General features: G+C 37.7%; 1 protein-coding gene across 2 annotated transcripts in view; it reads right to left on the reverse strand.

Moving 5' to 3' along the window:
* HECW1 (HECT, C2 and WW domain containing E3 ubiquitin protein ligase 1) overlaps positions 1-16590 on the reverse strand; it is a 592171-nt gene that overhangs the window by 467534 nt on the left and 108047 nt on the right. The window contains exon 1 of one of the 2 annotated variants that reach the window (XM_066272071.1): positions 3451-3532. The exons of the other annotated variant lie outside the window; for it this stretch is intronic. The gene's annotated coding sequence lies outside the window, so the exon portion shown is untranslated. Of the gene's footprint in view, positions 1-3450; positions 3533-16590 lie in introns of those variants that run through there. 2 annotated transcript variants of the gene reach the window in all.

The raw sequence follows: 16590 nt of genomic DNA on the forward strand, positions 1-16590 counted from the left end.
CCAGGCAAGGATGGCACAAAAAAAGAAAACTACAGACCAATATCTCTAATGAATACAGATGCTAAAATACTAAACAAAATACTAGCAAATCGAATACAACAACATATTAAAAAAATAATACATCATGATCAAGTGGGATTCATCCCAGAATCTCAAGGATGGTTCAACATACGTAAAACGGTTAACGTAATACACCATATCAACAAAACAAAGAACAAAAACCACATGATCTTATCAATAGATGCAGAAAAAGCTTTCGATACAATACAACACAATTTTATGTTTAAGACTCTCAACAAAATGGGTATAGAAGGAAAATATCTCAACATGATAAAGGCCATATACGATAAACTATCGGCTAACATCATGTTAAATGGCACTAAACTGAAGGCTTTCCCCCTTAAATCAGGAACAAGACAGGGTTGTCCACTCTCTCCACTCTTATTTAATGTGGTACTAGAAGTTCTCGCCACAGCAATCAGACAAGACAAAAAAATAAAAGGCATCCATATCGGAAAAGAAGAAGTAAAGGTATCACTTTTTGCAGATGATATGATCCTATACATCGAAAACCCCAAAGAATCCACAAAAAGACTACTAGAAACAATAAGCCAATACAGTAAGGTCGCAGGATACAAAATTAACATTCAGAAGTCAATAGCCTTTCTATATGCCAACAATGAAACAACTGAGAAGGAACTCAAAAGAATAATCCCCTTCACGATTGCAACAAAAAAAATAAAATACTTAGGAATAAACATAACAAAGAATGTAAAAAACTTATATAATGAAAACTATAAACCATTGTTAAGGGAAATTGAAAAAGATATAATGAGATGGAAGAATATACCTTGTTCTTGGCTAGGAAGAATAAATATAATCAAGATGGCTATATTACCCAAAGCAATATACAAATTCAATGCAATTCCCATCAAACTTCCAATGATGTTTTTTAAAGAAATAGAGCAAAAAATCATCAGATTTATATGGAACTATAAAAAACCCCGAATAGCCAAAACAATCCTAAATAAAAAGAATGAAGCTGGGGGCATTACAATACCTGACTTCAAACTCTATTATAGGGCCACGACAATCAAAACAGCATGGTATTGGCAGAAAAATAGACACTCAGACCAATGGAACAGAATAGAAAGTCCAGAAATAAAACCACATATATATAATCAAATAATTTTTGATAAAGGGGCCAACAACACACAATGGAGAAAAGAAAGCCTCTTCAATAAATGGTGCTGGGAAAACTGGAAAGCCACATGCAAAAGAATGAAACTGGACTACAGTCTCTCCCCCTGTACAAAAATTAACTCAAAATGGATCAAAGATCTAAACATAAGACCTGAAACAATTAAGTACATAGAAGAAGACATAGGTACTCAACTCATGGACCTGGGTTTTTAAAGAGCATTTTATGAATTTGACTCCACAGGCAAGAGAAGTGAAGGCAAAAATTAATGAATGGGACTACATCAGACTAAGAAGTTTTTGCTCAGCAAGAGAAACTGATAACAAAATAAACAGAAAGCCAACTAAATGGGAAATGATATTTTCAAACAACAGGTCAGATAAGGGCCTAATATCCAAAATATACAAAGAACTCAAAAAACTCAACAACAAACAAACAAACAATCCCATAAAAAAATGGGATGAGGATATGAACAGACACTTCTCCCAGGAAGAAATACAAATGGCCAACAGATATATGAAAAGATGCTCATCTTCTTTAGCTATTAGAGAAATGCAAATCAAAACAGCAATGAGATACCACCTCACACCTGTTCGATTAGCTATTATTAGCAAGACAGGTAATAGCAAATGTTGGAGAGGCTGTGGAGAAAAAGGAACCCTCATACACTGTTGGTGGGAATGTAAAGTAGTACAATCATTATGGAAGAAAGTATGGTGGTTCCTCAAAAAACTGAAAATAGAACTACCTTATGACCCAGCAATCCCTCTACTGGGTATATACCCCCAAAACTCAGAAACATTGATACGTAAAGACACATGCAGCCCCATGTTTATTGCAGCATTGTTCATAGTGGCCAGGACATGGAAACAACCAAAAAGCCCGTCAATAGATGACTGGATAAAGAAGATGTGGCACATATACACTATGGAATACTACTCAGCCATAAGAAATGATGACATCGGAACATTTACAGCAAAATGGTGGGATCTTGATAACATGATACGAAGCGAAATAAGTAAATCAGAAAAAACCAGGAACTGCATTATTCCATACGTAGGTGGGACATAAATGTGAAACTAAGAGACATTGATAAGAGTGTGGTGGTTACGGGGGGGAGGGGGGAATGGGGGAGGGAAAGGGGGAGGGGGAGGGGCACAAAGAAAACAAGATAGAAGGTGACAGAGGACAATCTAACTTTGGGTGACGGGTATGCATCATAATTGAATGACAAGATACCCTGGACTTGTTATCTTTGAATATATGTATCCTGATTTATTGATGTCACCCCATTAAAAAAATAAAATTAGTTAAAAAAAAAAAAAGAAAACAAATTAATGAACAAAATGACTACTTCACCAAGGAGATTAAAATTTTAAATACAGAGATGAAGAACTCAATACATGAACTGAAGACTGAGGTAGAAAGTTTAGCTAATAGAACAAGCCAGATAGAGGAAAGAATCAGTGACATCAAAGGCAACTAGAGATGCTACAAAGAGAAGAAAGGGATTCACACATTTTAAAAAAATGAGAGGGCTCAACAAGAATTGTTACACTCCATCAAAAAGAGCAATATAAGAATAATAAGTATATTAGAAGAAGAAGAGAGGGAAAAGGGAATGGACAGTCTATTAAAATAAATAATTGATGAGAATTTCCCAAGCCTATGGAAAGAGTAAAAGCTTTGAATTCAAGAAGCTAACAGAATGCCAAGTTACCACAACCCAAACAGACCTACTATAAGAAACATCATAATACAGAGATACAGAAGCTGAGGTAATTTATAATCAGAAAACTCCCCACTATAGGAAACATTCAAGAAGTTATTCGATCAGACACTAAGAACAAAACAAATCAAAACTACAAGTAAAAACTCCAATGACATAACAATAAAAACAAGGATAATCTGTGACAACAATAACAAAAGGGAAGAGAATAAAGATCTGCTGTAGTAAAGGAGCACAGAGCACAGAAGTGCCCATAAGACAAAAGACTGTTATACATATGAATATTTTTCTCTTAATAACCTAATGGTAACCACCCATGAAAAAGTCACCACTGAAACACACAGCTGAAAAAAAGAAGAAACAGGAAAAGAAGTATAAAATACCACCAAACAAAAAGCTGTCAGAAACCAAAATAAAAAGATCCAAATAAGACACAGAGCTACAAGAAAACAAAATATAATATGGTTATACAAAATACACGTGTTAATAATTACCATAAATGTAAATGAAATAAACTTACCAATAAAGAGGCACAGAGTAGCAGATTGGATCAAAGAGCAAAACTCAATCATATGCTGTCTTCAAGAGACACATCAAAGCTGCAAGGACAAAAGTAGATTCAAAGTGAAAGGTTGGAAAATAATTATCCAAGCAAATAATATTCAAAGAAAAGCAGGTGTAGCCATACCCATATTTTAGATAGACCATCCAGACAGAAAATCAATAAAAAAATATCAGCTTTAAATAACACTCTGGACTAAATGGACATAATAGACACTTATAGGACACTTCATCCCAAAATCTTCAGATTACACATGATAATGTGTGCATGGAACATTATCAAGGATAGATCATATGTTAGGCCACAAAACTAACATCAACAAATTCAGGAAGATTAATATTATATAAAGCATATTTTCTGACCAAAAGGCTTTGAAATTAGATTTCAACTGTAAAAGAAAGTAAAGAAACCTATAAAAATGTGAAAATTAACACACTTGTAAGAAGATGGCTGGATCAAAGAAGAAATAAGAGTAGAGATCAAAAGATATATATAGTTAATTGAAAATGACAACATGACACATCAAAATTTCTAGGATAGAAGAAACAAAATGGTGACAAAGTAGGCGGACGTTACAACTCCCACCTCCCAGAACCAAAGTGGATTAAAACTTAACTTAGGAACAATCATCTTGAAAAACCAATTTTGGACTAAACTAGGAGAAATCTATAAGCAAGCATCACCAAAGAAACCAAACTGAGACTGGTAGGAAGCACAGAGATGCAGAAATTTCTGCCCCACTCCCAGGAGCAAGAGGTGGTCCAGAGGGTCTCTCACAGCATGGTGGGCTGTCCGGAAAGTTGTGGGTCCACAGCGCCAGAACCAGAGCCCCAGCCTGGAGCCCCAGAGACTAGAGGAAGCATACAGACAGTATTTTGCTGAAACAAGAGCTGGGTTACTGTTTGTGAGAGGGACACAGAATTCTCAGACTCATGCTCCATCTTAAAGGGGCCATGTAGAAAACCTAATTTACAGCCACATAATCAGGGCTCCGAGAGAGAGGAGTGTCAAGAGGACTGGAGTTGCAAGAGGAGAGTGTAGTCTCAGGGGCACAGGGAGTGACTGTGGGAAACAATCACCTTGATCCCTGTACTGAGTCACTCGCCAAACCTACAGTGGCTATTTTTCCTGAGAGAACCAACTCCAGCAAAGAGAAGCAATTACCCTGCCCACGAGAGGTTCTCCTGCTCCAGTCAATGCAAAGAGTCACTTAGAAGCAGGAGCATCAGGGACACAGGTTTTAAGTACTGAGGTCTGGGCTACAACCCCCCGCCCTAAACTTCTGAGTACCCTCCAAAGGGTGGGAGGGCATGGCTGTAGCAGTGGCCGCAGCACTAAATCTGCACGGTGGTCGGGGGGCAGAACATGGCAAGGCAACCTGTGCTGTGGTAGAAGGAGGCAGAGCCTGGCACTCACATGGTGGCAGTGGAGGATGGAGCTCAGGGGCTCACGCAGTGGCAGCAGCGGAAAGCAGAACCTGGGGAGGTGTCCCAAGTGCCCACAGGGAGCGGAACCTGGTGAGGCCTCTTGCATGCCAATGGGAGCCTGTGTGCCTATGGGGGATGGAGCCCTGCGAGGTGACCCTTATACCTGTGGGGTAGCCCGAGCTCCAGCCCACAAGCCCATGCCCAGCAGTGTGAGTGCCCAAGTGCCCGAGTGGGCAGTGGCAACAGCGGGTCAGTAGACAGACCACACCTTGGGAATAGAGAGGCGACACACACTGGCCAAAAGTAGATAAAAGCCAGCCTAGGAGTGCAGCTGATATTTACAATGGTATCTGGGCCCAGCAGAGGCGGCCACAACTTTGGATCACCTGTAGCTCCAAGAAGGTTACTAAGGTCCAGTCATAAGCAGTGACCCCCATTGCTCTGAGCTAGATTACCGCCAGGAAGGTCCAGGGCTGGCAAATCCAGTGCCCAGATACAAAAAGCATCAGCTCAGGACCTTGAAAAGCCTAGTTAGAGGGTATCTCAAGGAAGGACTCCACACACCTGACCCAGCTAAGACATAAAAAATGCTGAAACAAATAGCAAACAGAGAAGTAGTAGCAGACCAACAGCCCACAGTGGATTACAAACAACAGCTGAGGTTAACCCAAGAAGATCGAGAAACAACAGAACTGAAAGCTGGAGGCAGAAAACACCAACCTCATAATCAGCTAGCTATACAAACAGCACATTCAAAGAAGCAGTCTATACAGAGACAAAATGGGAAGACAGATAAATTCAATCCAAAGGAATCAACAAGAGAAATCCCCAGTAAAGAAATGAATGTGAGGGAAATAACCAAGATACCGGATGCAGAGTTTAGAACAGGGGTCGGGAACCTTTTTGGCTGAGAGAGCCATGAACGCCACATATTTTAAAATGTAATTCCATGAGAGCCATACAATATGTTTAACACTAAATACAAGTAAATGTGTGCATTTTATGTAAGACTAACACTTTTTTTTTTCTGTATTTTTCTGAAGCCGGAAACGGGGAGAGAAAGTCAGACAGACTCCCGCATGTGCCCAACCGGGATCCACCCGGGATGCCCAACAGGGGTGACACTCTGCCCACCAGGGGGCGATGCTCTGACCAGAGCCACTCTAGCGCCTGGGGCAGAGGCCGAGGAGCCATCCCCAGCGCCCGGGCCATCTTTGCTCCAGTGGAGCTTCGGCTGCGGGAGGGGAAGAGAGAGACAGAGAGGAAGGAGAGGGGGTGGGTTGGAGAAGCAGATGGGCGATTCTCCTGTGTTCTCTGGCTGGGAATCGAACCCAGGACTTCTGCAGGCCAGGCCAACACTCTACCACTGAGCCAACCAGCCAGGGCCTACGACTAACACTTTTAAAGTACAATAAGTCTCTGAATTCTTTTTAATAATGTTGTTATGCTGTTGCTAACCAATGTTAAATAAAGTACTTCTTATCATTAATGCGACTTCTGGTGTTGCATGGTTTTGCTGATGGCTTTATAGCAGCGGTTATCAACCTTTGGGTCATGACCCCAGCGGGGGTTGAATGACCAAAACACAGGGGTTACCTAAAGCCATCAGAAAATACATATTTATTATACAATACATTTTTAAATAAAATATGTATTTCCGATGGCTTTAGGCAACCCCTGTGTTTTGGTCATTTGACCCCCGCCGGGGTCGGGACCCACAGGTTGAGAACCGCTGCTTTATACTCTGGTTGATATGTGGTGAGGTTAAGCTTCATGCAGGCACTGAGACTTCCATCCATTAAATGTGATTGTAGGTTGGTATTAATGTTCTTTAGATGTGAGAAAGACTGCTCACATGCATACTTAGAGGCAAACATTGTCAGTACAGCAATACTCACACACTGCAGTGTGTGGTATGTGACGGGAAGCGCGTTCCAAGTTTTGACAATCAGCTGGTCCACGGGTTGAACTTTTTTCATTTCTCCCCACTTGTGTTTGCTTGCCAACTCTGCTTGCAGTCATGCAAGTCTTTCCAAATCTTCATTCAGTGACATGAACTTATTCACCCCATGTCTGAGGCTTCAAATCATCAGCTTGTAGCCAAAATCTCTGACAGAGACACCAGGGATGTAGCTCAAAATCTCTTACAGAGACACCAGGGATGTAACTCAGGTCGGCACTGTCCACTGCACACTTGCATGGATGGGTGATGAACTTAAAAAGATGAGTGCACTCACAAAATTCTCCAAAGCGCACTTTGAATGACTGCAGGAGATTAGTTGTGAAGCCTGCTAGCTGCTGGAGATCAAGATGTTGAGTAGGGTCACTTGCTGTGCATGCATCTTCAAACTCTCCCAGTTTTTCAAAGTGTAGTAAACGACCTGTTTCAATGTTGGCAATGAAGAGTTCTAGCTTGTTTTCAAATGCAAACATTGCTTGTTGAACGAATAAGACTATATTTCCAATGCCTTGCATTTTCACATTGAGCTGGTTCATATGTTCAGTCACGTTCATGAGATAGTAGAACTTCAGGAGCCAATCAGTGTTAGCTCAGGATGCTTGATGTTTTTCATTTCAAGAATAGTCCGAATTTCACTCAGACAAGCCGCGAAATGGCTGAGCACCTTCCCTATTAACAACCAATGCACATTGTTTTGCAGAAGCAGACCAGGATAACTATTCACAACTAAAACATCCAACAGTGTTTTAAACTGGCAATCATTTAAAGCTTGGGCAACAATAAAAATAAAGTTGACCACCAGAATGACCAGCGACATCACCTCAACAAAGCTGCTCACCACACATCTGAGCAGAAAGTGCCTTCTGATGTAGGATGCAGTGAAAACTTAGGATGGGTCTCTTTTCATATTCACGAGGAAGCGCTACAAATCATGTTTTTCCCTACCATGCATGGAGCACCATCAGTACACACCAAAATAAGTTTATCCATTGGTAGATTTTTTTCTTTAGCAAACTCAGTGAAAGACTTGAATAAATCCTCCCCTCTTGTTGTCTCTTTCATAGGCAAAACAGCAAGACTTTCCTCACTTAGTGTGTCACTGACAGCATACCTAGCAATCACGCTGAACTTAGATAAGTGGCTTACGTCTGGGGACTCATCCAAAGCGAGAGAATAGAATGGTGCTGCACTTATGTCCTTCACTTGTGTTTCCTCAATTTGATTTGCCATCATGATGGTACGATTGTGAACAGTTCTTGCTGACAGAGGCATGTCTTTTATTCATTTGATTATCTTGTCTTTGTCCAAGAAGCCATCAAAAAGTTCAGAATGTTTTGGCACTCTCCCCATCTGTGAATGGCTTTCTGTTTCTCACAATTTCTAAAGTACGAGCAAAGCTAGCTGAATTCCAGTCACCTTGTTGGGTCCAAACACAGAGTTGCTGCTGACTAGCTTGCACTCTGCACAGTAGCTCTTGACATGCTTTCTTCCTACTGTCCCCCACTGGATATTTCTATGCAAATGTAGTATGGCATGTGTCAAAGTGCTGCTTTATATTTGACTGTTTCATCTATGCAATTTTATCATTGCATATTAGACATAGTGCAGAACCTGCTCTTTCCACAAAGGTGAATTCCTCTGTCCATTCCCGCTGAAAAGTACGATACTCCTCATCTTTTTTTCTTTTTAGCCATCTTATTCACCAAAAGGGTTTCTGCAATTAGATAGCTGACTACTTGATTAAAAGGAGGAAAGTTTACTTCCTAACCTCACACTGACCCATGAACATTACACATTATCCAATAAAAATTTGTTGTTGTCCTGGAGGACAGCTGTGATTGGCTCCAGCCACCCATAACCATGAACATGAGCAGTAGGAAATGAATGGATTGTAATACATGAGAATGTTTTCTTTTTTTTTAATTTTTTTTTGTATTTTTCTGAAGCTGGAAACGGGGAGAAACAGTCAGACAGACCCCCGCATGCGCCCGACCGGGATCCACCCGGTACGCCCACCAGGGGCGATGCTCTGCCCACCAGGGGGTGATGCTCTGCCCACCAGGGGGTGATGCTCTGCCCCTCCGGGGCGCCGCTCTGCCGCGACCAGAGCCACTCTAGCACCTGGGGCAGAGGCCAAGGAGCCATCCCCAGCGCCCGGGCCATCTTTGCTCTAATGGAGCCTTGGCTGCAGGAGGGGAAGAGAGAGACAGAGAGGAAGGAAGAGGGGTGGAGAAGCAAATGGGCGCTTCTCCTATGTGCCCTGGCCGGGAATCAAACCCGGGTCCTCCGCATGCCAGGCCAATGCTCTACCGTTGAGCCAACCGGCCAGGGCCTGTTTTCTATTTTTAATGTTATTTTTTTTTTATTAAAGATTTGTCTGCGAGCCAGATGCAGCCATCAAAAGAGCCACATCTGAAATCAGGTATTGTAATGCCCCCAGCTTCATTCTTTTTCTTTAGGATTGCTTTGGCTATTTGGGGTTTTTTATAGTTCCATATAAATCTGATGATTTTTTGCTCTATTTCTTTAAAAAACATCATTGGAAGTTTGATGGGAATTGCATTAAATTTGTATATTGCTTTGGGTAATATAGCCATCTTGATTATATTTATTCTTCCTAGCCAAGAACAAGGTATATTCTTCCATCTCATTATATCTTTTTCAATTTCCCATAAAACTATATTATAGGGCCACGATAATCAAAACAGCATGGTATTGGCAGAAAAATAGACACTCAGACCAATGGAACAGAATAGAAAGCCCAGAAATAAAACCACATATATATAGTCAAATAATTTTTGATAAAGGGGCCAACAACACACAATGGAGAAAAGAAAGCCTCTTCAATAAATGGTGCTGGGAAAACTGGAAAGCCACATGCAAAAGAATGAAACTGGACTACAGTCTCTCCCCCTGTACAAAAATTAACTCAAAATGGATCAAAGATCTAAACATAAGACCTGAAACAATTAAGTACATAGAAGAAGACATAGGTACTCAACTCATGGACCTGGGTTTTAAAGAGCATTTATGAATTTGACTCCACAGACAAGAGAAGTGAAGGCAAAAATTAATGAATGGGACTACATCAGAATAAGAAGTTTTTGCTCAGCAAGAGAAACTGATAACAAAATAAACAGACAGCCAACTAAATGGGAAATGATATTTTCAAACAACAGCTCAGATAAGGGCCTAATATCCAAAATATACAAAGAACTCATAAAACTCAACAACAAACAAACAAACAATCCCATAAAAAAATGGGAAGAGGATATGAACAGACACTTCTCCCAGGAAGAAATACAAATGGCCAACTGATATATGAAAAGATGCTCATCTTCTTTAACTATTAGAGAAATGCAAATCAAAATGGCAATGAGATACCACCTCACACCTGTTAGATTAGCTATTATTAGCAAGACAGGTAATAGCAAATGTTGGAGAGGCTGTGGAGAAAAAGGAACCCTCATACACTGTTGGTGGGAATGTAAAGTAGTACAACCATTATGGAAGAAAGTATGGTGGTTCCTCAAGAAACTGAAAATAGAACTACCTTATGACCCAGCAATCCCTCTACTGGGTATACACCCCAAAAACTCAGAAACATTGATACGTAAAGACACATGCAGCCCCATGTTTATTGCAGCATTGTTCACAGTGGCCAGGACATGGAAACAACCAAAAAGCCCGTCAATAGATGACTGGATAAAGAAGATGTGGCACATATACACTATGGAATACTACTCAGCCATAAGAAATGATGACATCGGAACATTTACAGCAAAATGGTGGGATCTTGATAACATGATATGAAGCAAAATAAGTAAATCAGAAAAAAACCAGGAACTGCATTATTCCATACGTAGGTGGGACATAAAAGTGAAACTAAGAGACATTATAAGAGTGTGGTGGTTACGGGGGGGAGGGGGGAATGGGAGAGGGAAAGGGGGAGGGGGAGGGGCACAAAGAAAACAAGATAGAAGGTGACAGAGGACAATCTGACTTTGGGTGATGGGTATGCAACATAATTGAACGACAAGATACCCTGGACTTGTTATCTTTGAATATATGTATCCTGATTTATTGATGTCACCCCATTAAAAAAATAAAATTATTAAAAAAAAAAAAAAGAGCCACATCTGGCTCATGAGTCATAGGTTCCCAATCCCTGGTTTAGAATAATGATTCTTAGAATGCACAAGAATCTTAGAGCAACAATGGATGGACAACATGAGCACTTAACAGATAGCAAGCATCAAAACGACATTGAAATAAAAAAAGAATCAGACTGAAATGACAAATACAATATCAGAAATAAAGACTACACTAGAAATAATTAAAAGCAGTCTGGATGAAGCAGAGAATAGAATCAGTGATTTAGAAGACATGATTAATGAAAGCACAGAAGCAGAACAGCAAAAAAGAAAAGAGGATCAAAAAGTCTGAGGAAACTCTAAGAGAGCTCTGTGACAACATAAAGAGAAACAACATCCGCATAATAGGCGTTCCTGAAGAAGAAGAGAAAGAACAAGGATAGAGAACCTGATTTAAGAAATCAAATTGAAAACTTCCCCAAATTGATAAATAAAACAGTCACATAAGTTCAATAAGCACAGAGAATCCTATTAAAAAGCAACACAAAAAGACCTACATCAAGATAACTCATAATCAAAATACCAAAGTTAAGAGATAAAGAAAGAATACTAAAAGCAGCATGAGAAAAGCAGTCATGCACCTACAAAGGAGCCCCCATAAGGATGACATCCAAATTTTCAACAGAAACACTTGAAGCCAGAAGGGAATGGCAAGAAATATTCAAAGTAATGGAAAACAATAACCGAGAACCAAGATTTCTTTATCCAGCAAGGCTACCATTTAAAATTGAAGGAGAAATAAAAAGCTTTCTGAAAAATAAACACCCTCAAGGAATTAATTACAATCAAACCAATGCTGCAAGAAATGTTAAGGGGCCTGTTGTAAACAGAACAAAGGGGAAAAATCTAGTAAAAGAGAAATGTTGATTTAAAGAACAAAATAATAATAAACAATTACATATCAATAATAACCTTAAATGTAAATGGATTAAATGCTCCAATCAAAAAACATAGGGTAGCTGCGTATATAAGAAAATAGGACCTATACATTTGCTGACTACAATAGACCCACCTCAAAACAAAAGATACACATAGATTGAAAGTAAAGGGATGGAAAAAAATATTTCATGCAAATGAAAATGAAAGAAAAGCTGGAGTAGCGATACTTATACCTGACAAAATACACTTTAAAAAAGGCTTAAGGGTTAAGAAAGGTCACTACATAATGATAAAGGGAACAATTCAACAGGAAGATATAACCATTATAACTATCTCTGCACCTAATATGGAAGCACCTAAATATATAAAGCAGACTTTGATGGACATAAGGGGCGAGATTAACAGCAATATTATAATAGTAAGGGATTTCAATACCCTACTAACATCAATGGATAGATCCTCAAGAAAAAAAACTAACAAAGAAACATGAACCTTAAAGGACACATTAGATCGGTGTTTCCCAACGTGGGGCCCATGCCCCACAGGGGGGCAATTTGATAGTTAAGGGGGGCAATTTGAAAATGGACTCGACACAACTTTAACTCTTTCGCCCCGGGCCATTTAAGCGCAATGCTAGATATCGGTGCCAAATTTAACAAAAAATGAAATTCTTAAATAATTGCAGTAAATAATTATTAAGTATAATTTCATTTGACGAGACCAAAATATCAACTGGGTGATTGGCGTCATCAAGTAAACTTCGTCCTGGGTTCACCGCGGAGCTTGCCATCTGCCACGGGGAACCCAGGACATTTTAAAAACTCGCTAAACAACACAGTTATTCTCACCTAATTGGCCCATCGCAACTTCTGTAGTGTTTCACATCATTCACTTGGTGTTAATTTGAAATAAGTGTCAGTCAAAACTGTTGTAAAACCTCATTGATTTAATAAATATACATATATATATTGTATAGATATAATTGGTAAGTATTTGATTTTATTTTTATCAATATTAAACTCTTTATTAAGTACTTCTTGCATCAGGGCTAGAAAGCACTAATATTTTATAAATATTATTGGGGCTATAATAGTGTATGCACGACAATTTTAATTTTAGAAGCATAATTTTCTGGAAAATTTTGTCAAGTGGAAAAAATATAGATACCTTTTGATTTGCGGTGGTAGTGTAGTAAATGTGTTATATACATTTAAATAAATATGAATTTTTAGTATACATTTACTCTATGTCACATTGAATATATTTTAACACATATTTTAATATTAGTTTTTAATTGATCTTATTTTTATTTCTCATAGCCCATAGTAAAATGAGTGGTGCAAGCAGAAAAAAACTCGTCAATATTCGGAGGAATATTTAAAATTTGGGTTCATACCCGCTGTTGACGATGAGCGGATTCCTTTTTCTCTTTTATGCCAGCAATGCTTGACCAACGAATCAATGAAACGAGGTCGTCTTGAGGCGCATTTGAAGGTGAAACATAGTGCTCATATTAATTCAGATTTCAGTTACTTTAAAACTTTAAAGAAAAATTTTGAAAAAAGAACATTAAAGTATCTATTTACTGCTCATACTTCAACTAATCGTGTTCTTGAGGCTAGTTATCAAATTTCTTTATTCATCGCTAAAACTGGAGAAAATCACACTATAGGAGAGAATTTAATAAAATCATCAATATCAGCATTTCTTAAAATGGTTCTTGAAAAAGATGACAAAGATGTAAAAGCTATGCCACTCAGTGACAATACTGTTAGCAGAAAAATAGACGAAATGAGTGAGGATATTGAAAAACAACTTATTGAAAAGCTGAAAACAAGAAAATTCTCCTTGCAAATGGATGAATCAACTTTGAGAAACAGTGAGGCAGAATTGATAACTTACGTAAGATATATTGATAAAGGACATTTTGCTGAAGAAATGTTGTTCTGTAAAAGATTAGAAAGCATCGCTACCTCCAAAGATATATATAATAAGCTAAAAAACTACTTAGATGTCAATAATATACCAATGAAAAATAGAACATCTTGTGCTGCAGATGGTGCTCCCAGTATGATGGGAAAGAAAAATGGCTGCTTAAAATTGATGAAAGATGCGAATCCAGAAATGATTTTTGTGCATTGTGTTATTCATAGGGAAAACTTGGTAGCTAAAAACATCTCGCCTGTTCTGAATGAAGTATTACTGACAGTAATAAAGTGTGTTAATGCTATTAAAGCTAGTGCCAAATGTGAGCGTCTTTTCAAGCTATTTTGTGAAGAACAAAATGAAGACCATGTGAGACTTTTACTTCATACTGAAGTAAGATGGCTATCTAAGGGAAACTGTTTGAAAAGATTTATGGAACTGTTTGGTACTCTTAGTAATTTTTTAAGTGACAAACCTGAAATGAAGTATCTGTTAACAATAGATGGTAAAGCATTTGTGAGTTATTTAGCCGATATCTTTGAAAAACTAAATATATTAAATAAGCAACTTCAAGGAACAAATAAAACTCTTGTCGATGCAAAAAGCAAAGATATTTGGTTTCATTACCAATATTGAGTTATGTCAGAAACATATTAACAACAAAAACTTTAAACAGTTTCATTGGCTCCAAAAATGTGAAGTGACTGATACCGCTTTACTTGTTATTGTCAATCATTTGAATATTCTATCGGCTGATTTAAAAGAAAGATTTTCTGATTTAAAACAAATTGATTTCCCAACATGGATGATGCAGCTAATGTTAGTGGATTTGTCTGATATATCAAATATGCAGTATCAAGAAGAACTCACAGAATTGCAAAAGGATGAGTCAGTTAAAGCTTTATTTAATATCAAAGGAGCGATGGCATGGCTTTGTGAGGAAACAGAAATCAAATACCCAAATTCAACCAAATGTGCAAGAAAACTATTGCTACTGTTTCCATCTTCATTTTTAGCTGAATGTAGATTTAGTGCTGTAAATGATTTACTGGTAAAAAAAAGAAATCGGCTGGATATAACACAACGTGGAGACTTGAGACTAAAGCTAACCAAATTGGAACCTAATATAAAATCTCTGTGCAGCAAGCATCAAGTGCAAGGATCACACTAAATTAAAATAATAAATTAATATAGAAAAATCTGTATTAAAATTATTTGGAATTTAAATTTCTGTTTTTCATTATATGTTTTGAAATTTTACTTACTGTGTTTTGTTAACAATTCATAGTGATTTCTTCCTAGAACCTATCGTTTATGTTTATTAAGTAAACAAATCATTTTTTAATGTTAAAAATTATGTATGTTACATAGAGGGGACATAAAAATTTTAGAGAGGTTAAGGTGGGGCATGGCACAAAAAAGGTTGGGAAACACTGCATTAGATCAACTGGATTTAATAGATATCTTCAGATCCTTCCAGGGCAAAGCAGCAGAATATACATTCTTTTCAAGTCCTCATGATACATTCTCTAGGATAGACCACATTTTAGGACAGAAAATAAGTATCTATAAATTTAAGAAGATTGAAATAATATCAAGCATCTTCTCTCATCACAATGCCATGAAACTAGAAGCCAACTACAGTAAAAAAAACTAAAAAAAATATTCAAACACTTGGAAACTAAACAGCATGTTATTAAATAATGAATGGGTTAACAATTAGATCAAGGGAGAAATAAAAAATTTCCTTGAAACAAATAAAAATGAACATACAACAACTCAAAATTTATGGGACACAGCAAAAGCAGTCCTCAAAGGGAAGTTCATAGCATTACAGGCATACCTTAAGAAGAAAGAAAGAGCTCAAATAAACAACTTAACCCTGCATGTAAAAGAACTAAAAAAAGAACAGCAAATAAAACCCAGAGGTAGTAGAAGGAAGAATATAATAAAGATCAGAGTAGAAATAAAGGACACAGAGACTAAAATAAATAATACAGAAGATCAATTAAACCAAAAGCTGGTTCTTTAAAAAGGTAAACAAGATTGATGAACTTTTAACCAGACTCATCAAAAAAAAGAGAACTCAAATACATAAAATTAGAAAGTAGAGAAGGTAACATCTGACAAAGCAGAAATACAAAGGATTGTAAGAAAATATGAAGAACTGTATGCCAAAAAATTAGACAACCTATGTGAAATGGACAAATTCCTTAAAACATATAATCTTTCAGAAATCAATCTCAAAGAATCAGAAAACCTAAACAAACCAATTACAACAAGAGATTAAAACAGTTATCAAAAAACTTTCAACAAACAAAACCCCTGGGCCTGATGGCTTCACAGGCGAATTCTACCAAGTATTCAAAGAAGAACTAACTCCTATCCTTCTCAAGCTATTTCAAAAAATTCAAGAGGAGGGAAGACTTTCAAACTCCTTTTATGAGGCGAGCATAATCCTCATTCCAAAACCAGGCAAAGACAATACAAAGAAAGAAAACTATAGGCCAATATCCCTGATGGATTTAGATGCTAAAATTCTCAACAAAATATTATAAACGGGATCCAGCAGTACATAAAAAAAAATTATACATCATGATCAAGTGGAATTTATTCTGAGGAGGCAAGGCTGGTACAATATTTGCAAATCAATTAATGTAATTCATGATATAAACAAAGAAAAAAAAGAAATTGTATGATAACATCAATGGATGCAGAAAAAGCATTTGATAAAATCTAGCACCCATTTATG

Source organism: Saccopteryx bilineata, chromosome 4 (assembly GCF_036850765.1).
Source record: "Saccopteryx bilineata isolate mSacBil1 chromosome 4, mSacBil1_pri_phased_curated, whole genome shotgun sequence".
Lineage (NCBI taxonomy): Eukaryota > Metazoa > Chordata > Mammalia > Chiroptera > Emballonuridae > Saccopteryx > Saccopteryx bilineata.